Here is a 23,451-nt window from a genome sequence, read left to right as displayed (position 1 = left end):
AAGACATTTTTTCTTATGTGAGAGGATTATGATTTTAAATGTTCTCAAACAAATGACATGAGAAAAAACGATTTGATTTAACAGTGACAGTATCTCTCTCCACACATGGCAGTTTCCCTTGGCCCCTCTGTTGTGACTGTTGTGCTATTGACAGTAATGCACCTCTGTGAAATGGCCGCTGTCGGTGCAAAGCGTGGTGTTGTCCCTGAGAGTCCAGTCAGCAGCAGGGAGCTGTTTATTGTGGAGAACGACGCAGGAAAAGCTAATATGGTTTGGTAGTGAGGCGTGGCTGAAAACACAGACAGGTCTGGGCGGTGCTAAGATTATTTACTCGAACAAGAACAGCTGTTGTGTGTGTGTGTGTGTGTGTGTGTGTGTGTGTGTGTGTGTGTGTGTGTGTGTGTGTGTGTGTGTGTGTGTGTGTGTGTGTGTGTGTGTGTGTGTGTGTGTGTGTGTGTGTGTGTGTGTGTGTGTGAGACTAATTGAAATCTCTGGAAGATGCTCAGCCAGTCGTTCATTTCTTAAACTCTCAGACACACACACACACACACACACACACACACACACACACAAATGTTGGTCAGGGGCCAGTGAGTCAGTACAATTCTCTCAGCAGCACAGCAAACACACGCACACACACATGTAGAGGCAGTAGACAGTGCTGTGTCATTAGGGGTCGTTGCTGTACTGTGACCTGTGACCCCTAGTGTCAGAGGCCACTCTGTCAGGTACACCTGTAAAATATACTGAGCTTCAATACGGCTCTGCAAAGTCGCTCTGCCATGAATTCTACCTTCACATCATGTATAATAAACAGATTTGATAATATTTTAGAAATGCTTAAATTCAATTCCATGTTTATTACTGAATTTGTTTTTTAACATTTCCGTCTACGTCTCTTATCTTCCTGCAAATATGTTTCAGCTGTTTGATGACTCATCCTGCGCTGAGGGGCGTTTACTCATTGTGGACTCATACTCTGTGTCCAATGAAAATGCTTTCGGGAATTTTTAACTCCCTCCCTGTGACTAAATATTTTGCCAGTTGGCAACCAGCCCACAGGAACCTACACTGATTGATTCATCTGATAAATCCGCAGGCATAGGTGGTGTTGTCCTCGACAACCGAGATCAGACTGTCATCATCACTTTACATGTTAAGCTGCTTATTGTCAGCTCTGCCTCTAAAGGTGGTGCATTATTCTGAGAGTTACTTCCATACGTAAGAGAAGCAAAATAGTAGAAACACCTGTAAATATATAATAAGGTCCGAAACATTGACACTATGACCTCTATGCTAAAATGAATTCCTCTTTTACTGTGTCAACAAAACCTGACCATTATAGAGATGGTAGAAATAGACTATGACTGGACATTTGCATTGGACATCCAGTGTATACATTTACACAAACAAAGAGATAGGGTACTTCTGTTTCATGGCAGTGATTTGGATTGATTTCACAATAAATACCTGAACAGCTAGGCCTACATCGGTTCCACGAGTGCTTATAAATGTGGGAAAAAAAGTAAAAGTACGCTTTAAAAGAAAAGAAAAAAACTTAAAAACAGTGGTACATATTTTATTTTGTGTAGTTTGTAATGCAGAAAAGTACAACATACAAAGAAGAATATGATGATGATGTGCCGCCAAATGGATCATTAGCATTTTCTTTACTGTCGCATTAGCGCTAGCATCTTGGTCAGCCGAACATCTGGCCTTCCGTCGAATATACAAATGCAGAAAAATCACCGAAGATTTTACGCAGGTTCTGGTAATATGTTTTGTTATAAGGTGGTTGAATTCCCTAACTGTTGAAGTGTCGACAAAGTTTACAGAAAACTTTGGAAATATATGTGGCTGTGCATAGTCGAACCGCTGCCTCACTACTGACATCCTCATATGCCATGCTGCTCGCTTTTCTTGAATTGTTTTTTCAAAAAGCAACAATAAGCATTAAAAGAGTTCAAAATAGAGACATGTGATATTATTTGGCCAATCAGCACAACCATCTGTCTGTGTGTGTGTGTGTGTGTGTGTGTGTGTGTGTGTGTGTGTGTGTGTGTGTGTGTGTGTGTGTGTGTGTGTGTGTGTGTGTGTGTGTGTGTGTGTGTGTGTGTGTGTGTGTGTGTGTGTGTGTTTTTCCTCAGTGCTATAGGGCTCTCAGCAAATGTTCTTGAGCCATCATCAGAAGAAATCCCAAGGTCATCACCACAAAGACCTGCTCCTAATCCCCCTCACCCTCCGACCCCTTCCCCACCCACCCAATATCCTATTATACCACCCACAAACAACATTGCTCATACAGTTGCAGGCGTACTTCATCAAACACTAAAAGAGATTCACGCAGTCCCTCCACAGCTAATTGAAAATTTCTGGTCTGAAGTGAATGTATGTGTGGGTGTGGGTGTGGGTGTGTGTGGGCGACGTTTCCCCTTGTTTACTCACTGAGGAAGGTCGAGCCACAAGGTGAAGAGGGTAATATGAAGGAAAGAAAATGCTTCGCCTTTCTCTCTCTCTCTCCTTTTTGTGGAGGGCCGGCCAGCTGCTCATTTATCAGAAGGCCCGTCCTTACAGGCTCACATCAACCACATCACATGACAACACTTTCTCACTTACCCCTGATTGCCAGACGGGGACAAGGACCTATTAAGGGTTTGCTCGATAGGTCTTGGACATCACAAGGTAATGGAAGACATATATTTATAAATTATGGAAACTATTAGCATCAGTCCTTTGTATGCCAACATGAGATCATAACTACACACAACTGACTTGCAGAGCTACACTCACGCTACGTCCACACTAAAACGTTTGCAATTGAAAAACGTTTAGGCTCCATATCAGACAAGATCTCCTTCCAGTGTCCTTGGGCAACACACTGAACCCCAAACTGTCCCTGCGTGTGAGTGATGTGTGAGAAAGTACTGCACATAGATGCAAACTGGCAAATCGCAAATGTGTACTGTAAAACATCAAGTGGTCATCAAGACTAAAAGCTCTATTTAATACATCAATATTTAAATATATTTTTTTATATTTAGGCTCTGTATTTTTGAATCAGAGTTGCATTTATGAATCGTCACTCCATCAGGCACCAAATCCCCTTCTCCCTCTCTTCTCTCTTCTCCCAGCTGCTGGGAATTCACCCTCTCCTGTAAAACTCAGGAGTATCTTGGCCACACGGTTGAAAAAAAATGAGGTCATACTGCTCTACAAATAGGGCCTGTCAGCAGCGGGTTAAAACTGGAGGCTGCCACCCTAGTAATGAATGCTAGGCATGTCTCGAAACACCCACTCTCACACTCATAACAAGACTGCAGTTCACCCCCTGTTTGGTAAGCATGTGTGTTCACAGCTTCTTGGTCAGCAGAGAGGGATGGAGCGTTTAACTCTTTAGTGTTTCTTGGTGACGGAGAGGAGAGCTCCTGGCTGTGCAGCTGCATGCCTCTCTGAAGCTCGTGTGAAGAGCTCTATGTTGTGGCGTTGCGGAGCAAATTATTCCATTTGGGGGATCACACCCCAGGTTCTTTGCACAGCTGGGCTTGGCTGAGCCAATACTTTAATTTGTCCAATATGATTTGTGACCAAACACTATTCACATTTGCATCAGCCTCGGGTTTACTGTTTTTAGTAATATTGGAGCCAAGCATGCTGACGCTAAAGTAAGAGGGTGAACATGATGAACAGTATCTATCTCCTAATTTGTTTGTCTTTGTGTCTGCCTGTCTGTGGAACGCGTACCTTTCAAAACCTTCATCTATTCAACTTCACACTTGGCATGTGTATTTTCATAGGTCATGTGAAGTGCAGTGCAGAGGTTGGTTTGATTTGGACACGTTCAATATTAATAAAAAATGTAATAATCCACCGACCGGCGCTCTGTAGTCATTTTGTGTGGATGGGAGGAGGGATCAGATGACCGGGGGCTGCGTGCATTATCAGTAGGTCCGCAAACCCAGTTGGATCCTCTCGTCTCTCGTCATGGCAACATTCAAAGAATCCCTTCGTGTTTGGCAATTTTTCTTCAAAGTAAAAGCACAAAGTTTGTTTTGTTGCTGCAGTGCTTTAAATATCGGGCCATATCACAGAGCTTTTTATGTTGAAAAATTGTGAACTTGGGTCTGAAGATTGTGTCACTTGCTGAACAGACTTCTGAGATAGCCGACATGTTGTGTATGAAAAATTAACAGCAGTTAGGTCAAACATTCAAACTTATATATAAACCACACATGACCAATAAGAAAATTCAAACATTTTAATTGAAACGTTTTTTTACTATTAACATTTTTATTGCAGATTAACCAGGTAGGATGAACGATGAAGTTCTCTAGCTAACTTCACTCTGCACCATAGACAAACATCCAGCACACAAACAAGAGAAAGTCATAGTATATTGTAGGCCAGTTGAAGGTGTCACTAATGACTAGCAGCACAAGGCAAGCAAACATCCCATTCCAAATAGATCGGACTAGAACGGGCGCTGCCCTAGTAACTGCTGCACCCATTGTGAGCATATGAGCATGTTAGTATGTGGTCATGAGCATTTAGCCTAAAACTTTGCAGCACATTCTTTTAACACAACTTTTGGTGTGTGATTTGGATGTTTGTTCCTGCTCCTCATGTCCACACACACAACAGTAACCTACCAGTCATGTGTAAAGGTGTTTAAAGTTGAATTGGTTTTCTTGTTACTTGGTTATTCCTTGCGAAGTCATGAAGACTTCAGTCTGTCACAAGGAAACCCTTTGAGCTAACCGCAAATTCAAAATAGCTTTTATTATCTTAGAAATTATCACCCAGCCTCAACAGCAAAATGTCAATGTCAATGTCAACCCCAAAATGAGGACCTTTGTCTGAGATATCTGGGATTGATAAGGCTTGGATGACATTAACACTGACAGGTGTGACAGCTCCACACCAACTTTGTGACTTCTCACTCTGACGTGTGACAGAAATCCAGCCCAGTGTGTTGCTCTCCGTCTGCCGTGGCTGCGATGAATCCACTTGTCGCCACTGACAAACCTGCTGCGGTGACATTTTACTTCACATTCCGTCCGTCTCCTGTCTTCATCCGTCTCCTCTCTGTATGTCTGACATTCTTTTGGCACCACGTTTCATTTCTTTAGCTGTTGATGTTATTTATAAAAAAGTAATCATAGTCATAGAAATTCTTAGCTGACAAGATCATTGACTTTTTGTTGCAATGATCTTTGTCAGATTGACAGAATGTATGTGTGTTACTTTTGAGAACACAACTTGGAAAACAAAAGCCACAAAACAAAGCAACTTTTTTAATCTAAAGCAATAAAGTGCTAAGTCACTGAACCATAATAGCAGAATGGGGTTTATTTAAAAACTGCTGACTGGTGCAGTTTGACTATTTAAACATTTGAGTTATGGAAAGCTGCAGCATTGAATTTGTAGTCAAATTGCCAAAGTGTTTGACTTGGTAATACGCTGGAAAAGACTTGCTTGGAGAATAGATGTCTCAGAACAACGTCTCGTAACACTGGTGGAACGCAGACACTTCAGAGAATTCACAGGAAAACAGTGGTGGGGGAAAAGAGTGAGGCCCCAACTGACGTTCCAAGAGGCCATGCACACAGATAGGCAGTAAACATACAAAGGAGAGGCCGGGCAAAGTCACACAGCAGGTAATTAAACAAAGGATCATACGCTGAGAGGCAGCACTTAGAAGAACGCAAGCATGACCTTGGAGGTATAGTGAAGTGGAGTCAATACCAGAAACTGACATGACAGGAAATGCTAGAAGGGTCTGTAAAGAAGACAGGAGGTACTGCATGGTATGAAACATGAGTATATCAGTTTGCTGTGATCTTTCAATTGAAATGGTTAGAGTATCTGTTGTCTTCAGTCATTCTGAACTGTATGAAAAGCGGCTTCTTCGCTGGATTAAATCTCTGCAGCTGTCTGAAGACTCACACAGTGTGTTGATGAATCTGCCGCCGTTGGTTGTGGATGTGCCGCGGCAGAGCGCAGTGCCAATACACACAACCAAACACTGCTCTCCTCCATTAAATGATGTGCAAATGGGATGAAGCTGCTACACAGTATTTTCCTGAGGTCAATAATCGCATCACAGCCTCCTCTCCAAAAGGTCTTGTGCACCTTTTTCCACCTTTTCCTTCCAATAGGTCCTCGCTGTCTGAACAATATAGATATCCAGGTTTGACTCCTTCTGATACAAACACAGGAGCATCTACTGAAATCGCACCCGGTACAGCCGGAGATATGCCAGACACTTGTTGTCATGGTTACAATAATTTACTTATAATTTAGCTATGTTTAGACAAATTAAAACAGGGCAAACATTCTCCTCTGGTAGTAGCAGATGTTACCTGCTGTGTTTCCAATGCATTGATTTAAAATATCAACATAGACTGCCAACTTATTTTCTAATTTGGATGATCTCTCTATTATGGTTGAGTTGTGTTGCTCCTCACCTCGATCTCTGTGCGCACACACGCACACACACACACACACACACACACACACACACACACACACACACACACACACACACACACACACACACACACAGAGCAGGCCGGCTGCAGTGGACACAGGGAACCAGGTGAAGTGAAAATAACTGGAGTTGACAACAACTACGCTGGTCACTGCACTAAAAAGTAAAAGGCCAATAATGTACTTCATCAAACATGAAGAAGAACGATTTTTTCCACAGTGTCCCGTCATGTTTTACACCCCCCCCCCCCACACAAACCCTCTCTACCAGGAGGACCTACAGACAATACATCACAAAAGCAGCAGAGGACAGGAGGAAAAACAGATGTCTGTCTTCATTCACTCGAAACTTCACTCAGGAATATTAATATTTATTTTATTGACATTCAGCGACACGCATGTATTGAGTGACTTTGCTGTTGTGAGCATTTCAATCAGTTGATAATTGAACTAAATTGTATTGGCGAGTACAACAAGAGCAGAAAGTGGCATTATAAATGAGTGTTTTGATGGTTCGACCTCCTCATGATCATGACTGAAAGAGGTGAAAGAGGATGAGGCTCTGCGCAGCACAGGAAACAACCCCTGGGTTCAGACACTGGCGGTGGTTGTGATGGGATGAATTAAATCCTGACCCCCAACCACCTCCACTCCACAGGTGATGGTGGGATATGATGATAAGTGGATTCAGCTCCGCTCGACCAGGGCTCTGGATATGAGGGCTGGAGATGATAGGGATGGAGTAGGGCTGCAGCATCCAAATGACCGACACAGAGAGAGAGAACAGATTTTGTTCGACAGCAACAATTTGATTGGGTGATTGAGATTCTGGGGAATTGTGAGTGGATTACTAAAAAGCACCCATAGTGAGCTGATTGGAAAAAAAGAGAGAGAATTGTGAATAGGTGTGTAACTTTGATAGTCTTCCTGATTGAACCTCGTTTCTGATGCTGTAACAGTATTTAATTGTATTTAAAATAATTCATCAAAGAGCTCAGAATTTATTCTTTTTCAAAACAGCCAGATCTTTAACAATAAAAAAAAAACTCAGAAAATTTGAAGATAAGGTTTTGGAGATTTCTTTATTCCCCTGGCACAGACAGGAGGACGATAACAACCCAAAACACAAACCATCGATTCAGCATTTCACATCAGTGCCTCCCTAATGAAACAAACTCACCATGAAAAAAACAACACATCTGTTGCTGTGTGCTCACACTGTGCCGATCTCCATCCACGGAATCAGCTGTTTGGGAGTTACCAGACCAGTGACATGATTTGCTGAGCGTGTATTTATTAATCACCATAGCCTCCCATCTACAGTATCTGTTTCCCCTCAGCCAGCCCTTTTGCAGTATGCTGCAGCACCTACATGAACCAGAAGGGGCACCTGGAGACACCTATGAATCACTCTGTTTCAGATGTTTACAGGTTTCCCAAACAGTCCAAATATAAGTATTTGAACAAATATAGTGTCTGTGTATGTGTATATTTAGACAGTGATTTACTCATCGCAGTTGGAAGACAATTTGATGCACACAGACACAGGTCCATTAGGTTTCATTGTTTTGATATTTGTAATAAGAAGTAAACTGCATGTTTTCAAATGATAACACACACAGCTTACTGCTGGTTGTTTAGCTTTAAATCAATCAATCAATCAGATTTTATTTGTTTAGCTCACGTTCACAAATTTCCGTCCCATAGCGTTTAACAAGGTGCGACATCCTCTGTCCTTTAACCCTCAACAAGAGTAACGAAAAACCACCAAAATAAACTTTTAACAGGGCGGACAGAAGTGCAATAGATGCCACGTGTAACTGAACACATCAACAAAATAACGGTATTTACAACAGTGATTAAAATAAACAGTTTTTAACATAATGGGAAAGTGTGTCAATGTCAAAAGTATTAGAAATGAAGGGAGCAGCAATGACAAATGAAGTGGAGGAGTTATTGCCAGTAATGGTAGAATAAACTGAATAAAATAAAGAAGACAGGACCATGGAGGAGGCAGGTTCAGAAGATAAGTGACTGCATCAACAAAGGTTTAGTCTTGATAGGCAGGTGAGTGTAAATCTGGCAAGCTGTTGGAAGGCAGACAGGCACAATGAAAGTCCAAATACAAAAGAGACTCTAAATAGACAAAAGGAACAAAACAGGGACACAAGATAACAGGGAGAAAAACTGAAGCACTGTGAAAACCATCAGGAGAAGATTTAAAACCACGGGCATGAGCAGACAAACCAACAAAGAAGACTGAGCTCGGAGACTAAACACACATGGGAGGTAGGCATAATTGAACACAGGTGAAACACGTCAGGCAGGAAACACACAAAGAAACACAAGGGAAGCAGCTTCAAAGTAAAATAGAGACTAAGAAATTCAAACAACAGAAATACAAGTTCAAACCACTTATACCACTTAACCACTTAACCACTTAAACCACTTAATAAAAGTCTAAACAAAGAATTTTAAAGGGATAATTTACTGAAAAAGGAAAATTCTCCCATTATCTACTCACCACATGCCGATGGAGGGGTGGGTGAAGTGTTTGAAAACACTTCTGGTGTCTCAGGGATAAACTTTGTTGCAGCCGAATCCGATACAATTGAAGTAACCGGCGGCTTATACTTCAGACGTAAGAAAACAACAGAAAAGACATAACATGCGTCCATCCTGCTCGTGTGGTGTCATCCAAGTGTCTGCAAGCCCCGACATTCATAATCGGCTTGAAACAAGGTCATTTACACTGAGTTTTTAGCCTAAATGTCCACTGATATCTTCCTACGAGGTGCGTTCACTGACCCTGGGACACACCAATGTGTGACAACGCCACTTCGAAATAATTAAGTTATTTGAACAATGCACATTCCTCTCTGCTACTCTCCAGCCAAGTATCGTCAACACGCCTGTTGTTTAAGGATATGGGAGAGTTTGTGTGGACGAAAACAACCTATAATGTATGTATGTTGTAATTTTGACCATAAGAAAATATAATATGTATACATAATACATGAGATAACAGTATACATTATCTCCCAACTTAAACAGTTACATTTTTCCATTCAGTTTAGTTGTATAATGACAAAATATTGAGCAAAAAATGAAACGTTAATTATTATTATTATTATTACTGCCAATCTGGTCTGATAACTCAGAATAAGCATACTGTTAATCCACCGAGGTTGTGCAATTGATACTTGGTACATAAGGATTTTGTGATGTGCTTCCCTGTTGTTTCCATGACGATAAAAGCTGTAAAAAGATGCAGTAAATATGGTCAAAGTTAGCCGACGATCATCAGAAAAGACTTTAAAGACCAAAAAACACTCACCATTTTTATCCTGTACCATTTTAATGAAGGTGTGCAGGATCAAAAACTTGAGTGGGAAGAAAACAAACAATCCTACACACTGTCCATCACTTCTGCTGCTGCAATCCTCTAATTGGCCATTTTCCCCCCACATTGTCACATTCACCCACTCAAACAAAAATGTTAGCAAAGTGTTATGTATGCATGTATGTATAGACACACTCACTCACAGATGATCATTGCGGGAAACTTTGAGGCGCAGACTAGAGGAGCAGGAGATCAAACCTTCTACCTTCTGATTAGTGGACGACCTCCTCTACCTCCTGAGCCACAGACGGATGAAGGCATAAGTACCATCCATTAACTCTACCACTTATCCTTTGAGGGTCACTGGGGGCTAGAGCCAGATGCCATTGGGTTAGAGGCAGGGTACACCCTTTATAGGTTGCCTGTCCATCACACACGGAGACAAACAAAAGCCGTTTTTCAGACATGACCTGCGGGTAAAGTCCGCAGTTTACCCAGAGTTTGCCTTTCACACATGCAAAACGCACAGGGAGGTTCTCTGCACGGACATGTTCACAATCCTTAATACTAAGAGGCCAGGCGGGGAAAGTCTGCAGATAATCCGGAGCCTGTCACTCGGATATTTGCGTTCACTCAGGCACCTCCTCTGCAGAAAATACAGAGGATCTGCAAAGTTCGGTGTATGTCTGAAAGCAGCTGAACATTCACTCTCACATTCACACCTACGGGCATGCCGTCAGGTAACCTGCATGTCTTTGGACTGTGGGAGGATGCTGGAGTACCATACAAAAACCCAGGCAAACACAGCAAGAAGGTGAAAACCACACAGAGAGCCCCTGGTCCTCCGTCAGTTTCAAACCCAGAACTTTCTTGCTGGGAGGCAACACTGCTAATCACTGCACCACCGTGCCGCCCTCTAACACAACACCATTAAAAGTGAGCACAGGTGATGGACAGCATGTGGGATGTTTGTTTCCCCCCCCCCCCATTCGTACGATGGCAAAATAATCCCTTTCTTCAGCAGCGAATGGAAACAATGGGAATTCCCGTTTTCTCTCGGCAGTGCTTGAAACTTTTGTGTAGATTTCGATTGACAGTAGAATGGAACCCTGGCGTCTGTCTCCCCCTTCCGCTGTCACGCATGTTTAATTCACATCTCTGTGGAAATCTCAGTCACACTCCAGCAGAGGAATGAATATTTCAGCTCCACGTAGCCTCCAAACTCCAAAGCCTTTCACCGCTACAAAGAGGGAATCTCTTCCGCTTCATCTGCACTTTGTCATGAAATATTGAACCGCTTGTCAAAAGCACAAAGCCCCTGTTTCTGCGGGACGTCACCCTTCGTGTGAAGTAGTAATCGCTGTAATAAAGATTCCCCAAACTTCACAGTACACATAAAACTTGAAACACGGGACAACTTAAATACTGTATATAGTTTATAGGGAAATTCTAAACTTTTTATTTGAATATCTGAAATTGTTATGTGCAATTAACTTTTCAGCCTTACGAATAAATGTCTCTCTTCAGCTTTGTGTTAAACGCAACTTCATCTGAGAGTTGTTCGAGTATGAGAGTGTTGTTCTTGCAGTGATGAGACTGCTGGAGTGTCGTGTTGTTGGTTCCTGCAGCAGCGTGTTCCGGCTGTAGAGGCTCCGTGGGACCAGGGAGACAGTAGCTGTGACAGAAGAGATGCTTTTCACTTCATATATCATTCACAAGCCTCACTTCTGAGGAGATGCAATCCAAAAGGACACTGTCAGTGTGCCCAGAAAGGATTGGGTGGAGCGCTTTTTTGGAGAAAAATCCTCAAAGTTTGAACAGTGGTGAATTATACGAACTGAAACTGAGGGGCGGGATGCACAGGTACTAAGATGTGACTGTGCAGCAGTCTCTGTGGACCTGCAGTGCATTGTTTATTCTTCCTGCCGTAGAGATGAATTTGTTGAGCACTCTGCATTGAGGAATTCGCCATTTAGAGTCAGTAAAGACTCTTAATATACAATGCGCTTATGCACTATATAGCATGTGCCATATCTGCGGCTTGTACAATTGATGAATACAAATTATAGGTATTTGGTCATAGGCCAAGTTGTTGGTTGTTGTATCCAGTTTTTATCCGTCCGAGGTGTGTTATCCAGTATACAGACAGACAGACAGACAGACAGACAGACAGACAGACAGACAGACAGACAGACATGGTACCCAGAGGATGAATCTCAGTAACTTTGGAACTTTTACTTATTGATATGACAAAGGTCAGAGGATCACCAGTTTATCCAATACTTTGGTCTATGACAAAATACCAGCAAAACTGGGCCTCAGGTCTTTTTGAGGGGATTACTGATTAGCAAATACTAGCATGCTAATGTGCTAGATCAATAATGATGATGGTGAATATCATAAAACTAGCTTACTGTAATATCAGCACGTTAGCATTGACACTGAGAGCATATTGGTATCATGAATTTAGCATTTAGGTCAAAGCTCAGCCTCATTTAGCTTTGGCATGGCTGCAGACTCTTAGGCACATTGAATGCTGTCAACTGAATCTGTCAACTTGTCTCTTGATCCCTTTCATCACCCACCTATTGCGTATCTTATTGTAAGAAGATACTGTCAGTAAAAAAACATTTTAATTGGAGTAAGCAAAACACTTTTTTGCTCTTATTCAGCTCACAATAATCCTTTCATCTTTTCATCCATCCTTTCATCTTTTCATCCATCCATTCAGCATCTATACCGCATATCCGTTTGAGTGACGCGGAGGAAGCTGGACCTAATCCCAGCTGGCATTGGTCGAGAGGTGGTGTACACCCTGGCCCTGACAGTGTAAATGAATGTTACTCCTTTGACATCACTAAATATTCCTGATCTTGGCACAAACCCTTGATCACTTGCTCACAGTGTCTGTGTCCCCCTAATGTTAGTGCACACTCATTTAACCACTCATAGAATAAGTGGCGGTTGACTGTCATGATCATTTTTCTTTTTAGTATAATTTTCGTGCTCAGGTTTGGGACACACACATATTGTTAAATGGAGGCTCTGGCTTGGCTTCCAGTTATGGATCAAAATCTAAGTGACATACTGGGGTCAAAGCCAGCACAGACGGCTACTGACACAGTTTGTGATCTTTGACAAAAGTAAATCAAACCCTAACACAGTTCCTGCCTCTGGATCAAGCACTCGTGTTACTTTGAGAGACATCATACTGAACTTAAGCTGGATTTCAGTGTCAATACCTGACAGTGGAATTCCAATTTGAACAACTTGTCAGCCCTGTGGGGCTCCAGACTGAGGGGGAGAACTGGTATATTTCCGTAATCTGCACGAGTATGTAACTTATAATAACAGTGTCATTTCTCCGATGATGATTATAGTCAGAGAACAGTGAGAGTAGCAGGGGTCACAGCCTCATTCCCCTGACAGTCTGCACATCCATTACTCTGTACACGGAACAGCCTCTAATGGTCTGGTGTCAGACCTCACTTGACTGTGCAAAAAGCAGCCCCATTTAACAGGCAGGTCGTGGTGGTGGAAATCACAGACATTAGCAGGACATTTCCAAAAAGGCAGCAATTGGAGTCCTGTTCTTCAGGCAAGGACTGGTAGCAGTCCATTGTCCCTGCGTCCCTGTCATTAATCAGAGCTGTTGTACTTCGAGCCCTCTGTGCTGTCTGTGCTGCTCCCACTCTTGTTCTCACACTTAAGTCTGCTGTAGTTCTTCTAAGCCGGCCCTGTGTTGAGTGGATAAACTTCAGAGCCACAAGCCAGGGTCTCATTTATACAACCTCACATTAAATGACTTCATTTTCACATGAAGTAACAATTATTCTGCACAGAGGAGGTCATTTTTGTGGTAATTTATGGTCTGGTGTAATTTTATGATAAAGTCAAAGGTACAAAAACAAAAAAAACTCCACCAGGTGAAATGAGTGCAAATGTAAAAAAGAAAAAGAAAAAATCACTGTCACAATGAGAGAGTGACAGAAAATTCCTGGATCTGTCAAAGTCTGTGCCAAAAATGAACATCTCTCCAAAGACTGTAAATGAAGATGGACAGCGTGTCTCCACTTCCTCCCACAATTCAGAGGTGAAGCTAAAAATACCCTGGACTTGAACACTGCCATTCTGCACATCTGGAGCCAGACCAACCACGAGTCAGTCTCAGCTGTCAATCATGACATTTTTTCAACATCAAATAACAAATTAAAACCAAACTTACTGGAAGATTTAACACTTAATACATCGGTGTGATAAGAATGACCTAAAATGACAGAAAACATCTTTTAGGAACATTTATTTGACATGTACTTTTTAGTTTGATCCATGTCCCATCCACTAGCATGTAGTAGGAGGATTTATGACCTATAGTGCCACAGTTATTTATTCCTTTGTCAATACCCAACTACATTTATTTACTTCCACATCCCCTCATTAGCTCAGGGTGGTCTGAGGTGACCCCAGGTTTGGTGCTTTGACCTTACACGTGTGTGCCGTGTCAGTCAGTGTGTTTAAGCATGTACGTTTTGGCCTTTAGCTTGTATTAGATAGTGACAGTGAAGGAGAGACAGGAAACAGGGTGAGAGTGTATGGAAATGACATGCGGTAAATGGTCCAACGGGCCGGAAGTCCGACTGCGACTTGCTTCTCAATCCTTTTGTGCTTCTGCAGTAACGGCACTAACCCTTCAGCTATTGGATCGCTCCGGCAGTAGATGTGTTTGAAAGCCAGCAGATTCAGCCCAGAGCTTTAAATATCAAACTTCACAAACAGGGAGTAAAACCTGCATATTGAAGGACTGATTTCTGTGTTACACCTTTTTACAGCTGTGAGTTGCTCTGCTTTTATTGTGTGTGTGTGTGTGTGTGTGTGTGTGTGTGTGTGTGTGTGTGTGTGTGTGTGTGTGTGTGTGTGTGTGTGTGTGTGTGTCCATAATGAAATGCACATGTGGAGACCAGTGTAATTACACACAGTACTCATAAACATACAGTTTAGACTTAGTCACACAAAACTGTACTTAGTGTTTTCCTCTCCTCCATCCTTCCTTTATTCTTGCCTTCTCTCCTCTCTTTTATTTCTTTCCTCCACATTGGTCAGCTCTGTTCGAGCCTTTTGCAGAATTCTGACAACATGAGTTTACGTCTCTTTTCGGCTACTTGGTGCCAAAACAGCTTTGAATACTTTACTTATTTATTGGGGCATTTGGCTCCCACCCACACACACACACACACACACACACACACATGCACACACACATGCACACACACACTCACTTACAAAGGGCCTTTGAAAGAGGACATACAGGATTACTTGACCTTGTGCTTTCCTCTACTACCGAGGAAAATTTTGGCCAATGATCCAACCTTTTGCTTATTTACTGCGATTTTAGAAAATCTAAATTAAAAAGCAGAGTCTTTGATCTAAAAAATCCCTACAATAGCTCTACAGTGTTTTTTTCAGTGCTGTTTTAGATACCTCTGCTTAGGGTATCTGTAAACCTCGGTGTCTGTAACTCTGTTAAGTTCACTGAGTGGAAATAATTGAGATGTTTTTATATGTGCTGTAACAGGAGGCCAGTCAATGCTATGGCAGTAAAAGCTGTTTTGGCAGCACTCTGTTACTGAGTGTTAGATTGGCTAGGCCTGGATCATTTTCCAGTTCTATCATAGAATATTAGAGGGTAAGGCCCAGAGATGATATGTGAGGCCATATACTACTGTCAGTGAATTTGTTACTAATACACATGTTAATACCTATAATGTTGTGTATGACTAATATTATGCCTGACCAAAATGATATTTCACAGATGGTTGATGTGAGAGGTCTGACGGCCTCTGCAGGAATGCTCCAGATTAGATGTATTTTGTTTTGTTAGGAGTTGTCCTCCTGTCTCTGGTGTGGTGATAAGCTGAACCTTGAGATTCTGCTCTCTCATGAGGATAAAAGGAATCTTACAGTGACCTAAACTGCCATCTGTTCCCTTCCGTTTGGTATAAGACTTAAATGCTTTTATTGTAAATCAAGCATTTTGGTTTGACTTTTAGACCAAGAATCTTCTCTGTTGGCAGATTCATGTCGTAATAATCTCGTATATTTATCGAGTTAATCATTTTATTCAGCACTGTGTACATAGTTACAAAATCCAACCATCTCTCATATGACATCTGTTATCAGCTCCAACAACTTAAATCACAGTGACTGGCTGAGAGATAACGTCATTGAAGGTATCACATCATCTCTCAGTCTATATCTCCTTACTGAACAATACTGACACCATGATCAATACTCGAAGAAGTTATATTAATTCATAGTTTTTTCTGTTAGATATACTTTGGTCAACGTTTTCGTCAGCATCCTGTGGCCAGTGGTGTAACTGCCGCCTGCAGACTGAACACATACTCTGACTGTAGAGGCAGCATCAGCTCCTGGCTGGTTGAAACACACGGTGTTTGCACATCTGCCAAATCTAGTAGATTTTGCTTCGCTGATGTGTTCACATGATGCTGGTATTGGACTTCCCTGTGCCAAAGCGCTGTTAGCTACAAACCTCTTACCACCTTGTTTGAGAAAGAAAAAGATGAGTCAGTTGAGCTGGTCCAGGATACTGTGAGACAGCCTGAAACAATGTAGCTGTGGAGAGAAGGAAAAGCTTCTACACCAGCGCAAACACGGTGAACCTATCTCTGAATAAATAAATGCTACACACAAAACCTCCTTGTCCGTGTGAGTGGTGATTTATATGTAATGTTACTGTGCAGTGCAGGGATTCCCCCCCCCCCCTCTCCGCTGATGTGGCTGCTGATGGATGTGGGAATATTGGGAGGAGTCATCCTCCGGTCTGGCCGCAGGAGATGCTCTGGGAAAAACCTGCATTATAGAGCATTACAGCTTTTTTCAGAGTGAGATGTGAATTTTGCATAAGTCCGTGTCAGAATCGGAACCTGTTTATTCACCAAATGTATAATGGGTTTGTTATGCCGCAAAGCCGAAAAGCAGAATCAGTCAAACTAAGAGTAATGACTTAACGCAAGAGTGTTGCCCAAGGTGGATTACATAATACCTTAATCTTAATTAGTCTCTATAATTTATTTTAGATGATTATTTATTTATTTTTGACAAATTGGGCCTTATTTATGCAGCCTTTGCCATCATTTCTATTGGGTATTATTATTCCACTGTAGCAACAAAGTTGCGACAAAAAAGTTCATTGAATGAAACAGAAGCAGGTGAACAGAAGGTTGGTGGTTCAATCCCTCCAGTCGAAATGTCAAGGTGCCCTCGGGCAAGACACTGAACCCAATTCTCTCCTGAGGGCTGCCGTCAGTGTGTGAATCTGATTTGTAAATATGAAGTTAACTGGCAATTACATACGTCAAAGTAAAGGGAACATTAGATTATTGCATAACATGTTAAAAACTTTAATTATACTATTACCTTGACCCGACTATTAACAATAGTCCCATTATTAATGTTAAATTAATATGTAGTAATTCACTGTCAAATACTCACCTACATGTCAGAAAAAAGGACAGACTTTGGTTCTTCTTCTTCTTCTTCTTCTTCTTCTTCTTCTTCTTCTTACCGACTTAGGTTATACTTCTGCTTTGTTCGGTTAATTAGGGGGTGGCATCCAACATCCAGGTACATAACCACCATCTCAATAATAATAATAATTATAATAATAATAGTAATAATAATAACTTCATTTACAAGACATTTTCAATACAAGTAACAACATGTATGTGAAAAGCTCACATCAGCTGTTTTTTATTGGCCAACTGATAGATCGGTCAGGCTTTAGGGATCAAAGTCACAATGTGTTGTTGGGGCAACACTAACATGAGCATTAGCTTCTTCTTCTTGTTTATATTCTCCACTGGCACCGAGGGGCATCTTCACATTTAATTCAACAGATTCTGTTTACAGCGTCTAATGAGTCCTTTTGTCCGTCTGCCATCTGTCTTCAGTAACTGATAAATCATGCAACGCTCCGTAGTTGACCAGATATTTGTTTGCTTATAGTCATTAATCAGTTCATTAAGGAAGCAGTGCTGTGGAGGACACTTACTCAGATTTCACAACAGAGCATTAATCCCGTTATCTTCTCTGTATGTTCGTAAGTACGTTTTCATTATGTTTTTTTCAGTTTTAAATAATGAAACCTAAGTGGAGGAAAAACTGGATTTTGATTAAATTAATTCTCAACTACACTAGCGGGGCCACCGCAGAGAGACGAGTGAATGGAAGCAGAAAGAGAACAACAAATGAATTTGACTGAAAACAGAGTGATCACAGATCAGTGGGTTCAGCGCCGTTGTACATGCAGTGCTGCACTGACCTCGTTCACCTCTCAGCTCATTGAATTTTAAATATTATGGTTGATCAAATACTGCTGTAGAGAGAAGAACCGCAGAAGGGATTTCAGTACGTCGACTGTGTGTGTGTGTGTGACTTTGTGTGAGTGTGTAGTCTTCTGGGCTTGCTGTTTTAAAAGCACATCCCTCTATTGAGCCGCTTTTCTGTTGTTTTTTTTCCCATATTATTACAATACATTAATTTGAGATCTTTTTTTCTATGTAAGCAACATAACACTCACAGACATGTTCATCCTCTTCTTCACCTGTGCATGTGATGCCTACAAATGCCGCATAGAGAAGAACCAGTATCATATTACAGCTGTGATACTTAGTTTTTTTATCAACAATAGGCAAATGACATAGAAGAGTGGTGAGTTATAGTATGGACAGAGATGTGTGGAGATCTTGGCTGTGTCTGAAAACACTCACTAATCCCTATATAGTCCACTATATAGTGAGTTTGCCATTTTGTACTGCTGTCTGAGTGTTTAGTGACATTTTAAATACCCTATATCCTGCACTCATCGTTTTCCACAATGCACCGTGAAATGTAGTGTGCAACCGATGGTCACTAACAGAGCAATATGTGCCATCGTGCAGTGTGCTCGCAGCAGTAAAGGAGGAGAGGGAGCAGCTGTAACAGCCCAAACTGTCGTACAAATATAAATAAGAAAATCGCCTAATTACCGGTGCAGAGAACATGTGCTGAAAATTGTCCTCACATAGTAAAGCAGGGGTTAGTGAAAGAGGAGGATTTTACCTTTGAGCTCCATCTATGTCTTTGTGCAGAATCAGATGTAGCCCATGATAAACAACACGCGCTCATCTCATGAGGATTTTTGCTCCTAGGGCTGAGAGGTAAAACAATATCAATAATCATCACAATATAATTTGTATCTACAGCAACAGTAACAGTGATTTAGTATATTTCGATATACATTTAACGTGATAAAGATCGATATAAACTGGTATGACCTTTTTTCTATCCTCATGTAATTCATGAGCATATCATTCAGCCCTACTTGCTTCTCTATTTTACTGAGAGAAAAATTGTGCCGAAACTTTGGTGGTCTGTAACTCGCAGCCGAAAATAAAAATGTCTCAGATATTTTCCTGTCAAAGCATTGAGAAGTCCGCCCTCTTGCTCCCTCTTATCTCTCTGTGTTTCCTCCTCTATCTCGCCCTCCTCCCCTCCCATCCTCCCCGCAGTTTCTCCGCCCGCTCCTCATACTAATCGCAGCCACCGGGCTAAGCTCTTGTGGTGCGGTGGGTTGTGGGTGCTGTCGGCGCTGCGTGCGTGCCGCGTGTCTGGGCAGGCTTTGAACCTGGAGGCCTCCCGGGACACAGCCAGGAGTATTAGGCACTTTTCCACTCTTGTCTTCTTTTAATTATGGGCCTGTAATGAAGGCTGCACCCTCGGCTGCAACACATCACACACTCGCAGGAGGAGGAGGAGGAGGAGGAGGGATATCACCCCCCCATCTCCGCCTCACATCACCCCTTCTTTTAGGGCTGTGTACTCCTAGTTCTTTCTTTCTTTCTTTCTATCTTTCTTTCTTTTTTATTTTCATGTATTTTATTTTTTCAGCTGGCTAAGAAAGCTGCAGTTCTTGCCTCTCCAGCTTCGAGGCGGTGGAAAGGAATTCTTTCGCAGTTTAAACAAATAGATTTCTGGACCAGTCAGCCAACCCTGCATCACACTGTCATTACCATTAAGCAAGTTTCCTTCCAAAAGTCACAAAGCACATAAAATCAATCTCCCTGTTTTGGGCACGACTTCAATATGTGCATTAAAAAAAACCATGACTAAGCTGTATCATCATGCCTATATAGAGACATAACCTTAAAAAACCTGTGTTCCCAGCCGTATGCGGCAACTCATAGTAGCCAGAGAAACCAGACCAAAGGTACCGAGCAGATGGAAACACTGTTGTTTTTGCTGAGACTCTAGGAAATCCCTGAAAAAGTTGAAGTAGAACCACATTAGTTTACAGTTGCTGACAAATGGCCATTACCAACTGAAATGGTGTACCTGCAGTGAAGGTGAGGGATATGAGAGTGTTAATGGAGGGAGTATGGGTGTAACCCCGGGAGAGATTAAGGATTAAGATAGGAGGTTTCACAGACTTTTCTCTCACACTCTCTATGTTGGAAAATTGTTGTGAATCACCGGCCATTGTCTTTGGAAGTTGAACAGTTTGAGCCTCAGGTGGTGGTTTCCTCCTCTCAGCGTGAGTTTAACTAATGGGAGGGTTGCCCCTTAACTACACACCAGCTCTATGCGAGTGAGAGCCTTTAGTGGGCGTCCTGCTCCTGGGAGCCTTCAGAAGGTCACTCTCTACAGCAGGGAGCGGTGGCTCTATATGCTGAGTAATCATCACAATGGGCACTGGATCAGCTCGACGTTCTCATTAATCCAAACCTGGACGGCCTCATGTTTATTTTACCCTGATAGGAGTCAGCCATTAATCATTTTCGGTCCCAGAGGTTCTTCCTTTAAACTGAGGAGCTGCGGTGCGTCACGTGATGGAGAACGTTGTCCTCTGATTCGTCCATAGCCGTTCATTTGCCTTGCTTTTCAATCCCAGCTGCCGGGGGACGCACAAACCAGTGCATCTGTCCCAGCCTGTTTAGTCAGCAAGTTCATCCAGGATAAATAATCAATGCCAGATCAAAAGTTTGGATGGAGATTTGCTGTAGTGACCATTAACAGGAGCTGCTAAAGAGGGAAGAGACTTTCCATTTCGATTGAATGACACTTAGTTCGTGAGATGATTCATTGTATCAACTCCTTTTTCTCTGTCTTAGTCAATCATGCAGTTCAGTGTTATCATAAACTGATGTAGAGCAAATGAACTGATCAACAATTTTTCACTTTCTACTCGTATTGATATATTCTAGTTTGTATACAACTCTGTTTTGTAATGTTCTGTGATTATCACCAACTCTTTAGAACTCTTCAAATTTAGAATCCGGATTCTGTACTGCCATGTGGATGTTCCTATGGATGTTCTTTTCCCTTTATTTATAGGTAGGCACTTGCTGTTCCAGTTTTTTTTTTTAGCTTTGGCTTATTTTCCCTTTTTGCCTCGTCCTTTTTTTCTGAAGCATTATCCTGGGTTATGAGAGGAATAAGGACAGCAAAATGTTTTTTTTATATTTCCTTGTGTGGAAGTCTTTTATTGTCTCTTACTTTTGGAAATACTTGTCTTAGTTTGTATGATTTCTTGATTTATGTAGCAAAACTTAGCAGTGACAAGACAAGAATGATTAAAAATCAAGCAGCAGTAGTTTTCTTGACTCTCAGAGCCTGACAGAGCCCAAACCTCATTGTTTCCTACATTTCCTGCAATGAAAGAAAATGGCATCTTCGTTGTTCGAAAACTTGGCAATTAACCAGGCGGAGGAAGCTGAACTAAAGTTTCAATAACCCTGATGACATCACCGGGGGAACCTGCTGAGTGCCTCCTCTGTGATGTGGGACTGACTGCAGGGAGAGTGCTTCTCCTTCTGGCTGCATCTTCCCTGCAGCAGGATATCACGTACTTATGTTCAACCCTAATTCTATTCATCATTAGTCCTCCTCTGACACTCTTCACCATTAGTGTATTCCCTTGTGTTTCCGTTTGCCTTCAGCACCTTGTGCTGTTACAACCTTCGTGTTTTCCAAAGCATTCCACCTCAAGCTGCTTTTGAAGTCGGTCTGATTATGATGATTAAATTCAAACAATAACTGGGTTTAATGAATGAATGCCTGAATTACTGTTTCCCAAATCAGAGTCCAGAGACTACCGGAGGACCCTGAGGGGATTCTGTATGCTCCCATGACGAAAAAGTGATTTACACATCTCATGTTAAGCCTGTATATTCATTTAAACATCATTAAATCATTTTTAAACGTCAATTAATTCTCTTCCCCTACGGTGCAGACAGAATCCAGGGGTCAGATGGTGGTCTGTGATGACCGTTTGCATGCTACTAGAAGTGTGCATTGAAAGGTTTTGGAGCCCCTTCACTGAAAGTGCGTGCTGATAAATGAGTAGTGGTCATGAGAGTCTGTGACCACAAGAGGGGGAAGAAGCTCTACTGCTTTTCAGAGGTCTGGGCTTGGAATCAGAGGGTTAACTGCCAAGTCCAGTTAATGAAGCCTCGGCAGTCTGCCAGGACGTATCACACACTGTAGAGGGACAACGGGATCTACTCACAACCTGCACATTTCACACTGGCACTTTCCGACCGTGTGGTTTTCATATTGTATCCACATCAGGGCTTGGCACACAGCGTGAGTGTGTACTGTCAAAAGCCCATCAGACACGATATCCCATCACAGAGCTTTCAGTACAAGTCTTAACGATGGATGTGATGAGCTTGTTTGGCTTCAGTTCTAAAATCACTAAACGTTTATCAAAGATCCATTTGTTTCTCCTCACTAAGCATTATCTTTCAACTTGTAGTGTGCGGGCACTTTTTGGAATGTGTGCAATAAAATAATGTATTGATTTTTGTTCTTGTGACATATTCCGATATTGGTAAATTAGCCTCATTGTGTAAATGCAGAAAGCTCAGACCCAGCCCACTGGTCTCTTTGTCCTCACTGATGTCAGGGAGAATGTTTGACATTCAGTCTCTGTAACTAGGCCTGAGAACGAGAAACTTAAAAGATCATCACTGTCTGACAGAGGATCCTCTTTGGGACAGTCAAACCACTGCTGGCCCATCTCAGCTGCATCCACAGCATCCCTGTGTCTCTACTCTTATTCGTGATGGATAATTTGTAGTGGTTTTAAGTGTTGCCTCTAATAATTGAGAAGGTAGTTAAGTCCCAGTCATGCAGGACAGTCACATCTGCCAGCCGAGCTGCAGGGCTGCAGTTGCTGGGCGGGGTGTAGGGGGGCAGTGTTGAGTTTAGTGAGTCACCCTGTAAGATGCACCTGAGCAGTCCAATGGGACAACTCTCTCCTTTGGTTACCCTCTAACAGCTTTGGTATGTGTTTGAAAAATATAATAATCAACCCAGTGAAATTGCATTTTTATATTCCTCCTGTCCATGAAACTTTTACCATGAATCAATACAAGAGGAGAAACCCACAGACCACGCGTCGAAATCACAGCTAGATCATTTAGATAATTAGTTTTTTTATATTTCACCATATTGGACTGACACGCACAGTTGCTGCAGATCTCCATCACAACAACACCGTCCATAGAATCACTTCCTGGTTGGCAATATGTATCTTCAAAGTACAAGCACAACGTTCAGTT

At 42.0% G+C, this 23,451-nt stretch overlaps 1 protein-coding gene across 3 annotated transcripts in view; it reads left to right on the top strand.

The window, feature by feature from the left end:
- Positions 1–23,451, top strand: part of LOC118101626 (pleckstrin homology domain-containing family A member 5-like) — a 197,056-nt gene that overhangs the window by 65,847 nt on the left and 107,758 nt on the right. The window lies entirely within an intron of this gene.

The sequence above is a fragment of the Hippoglossus stenolepis genome, chromosome 22, assembly GCF_022539355.2.
Source record: "Hippoglossus stenolepis isolate QCI-W04-F060 chromosome 22, HSTE1.2, whole genome shotgun sequence".
Taxonomy (NCBI): Eukaryota; Metazoa; Chordata; class Actinopteri; order Pleuronectiformes; family Pleuronectidae; genus Hippoglossus; species Hippoglossus stenolepis.
Note: the sequence above shows the minus strand (reverse complement) of the source record. Positions and strands in the feature narration are given on the sequence as shown.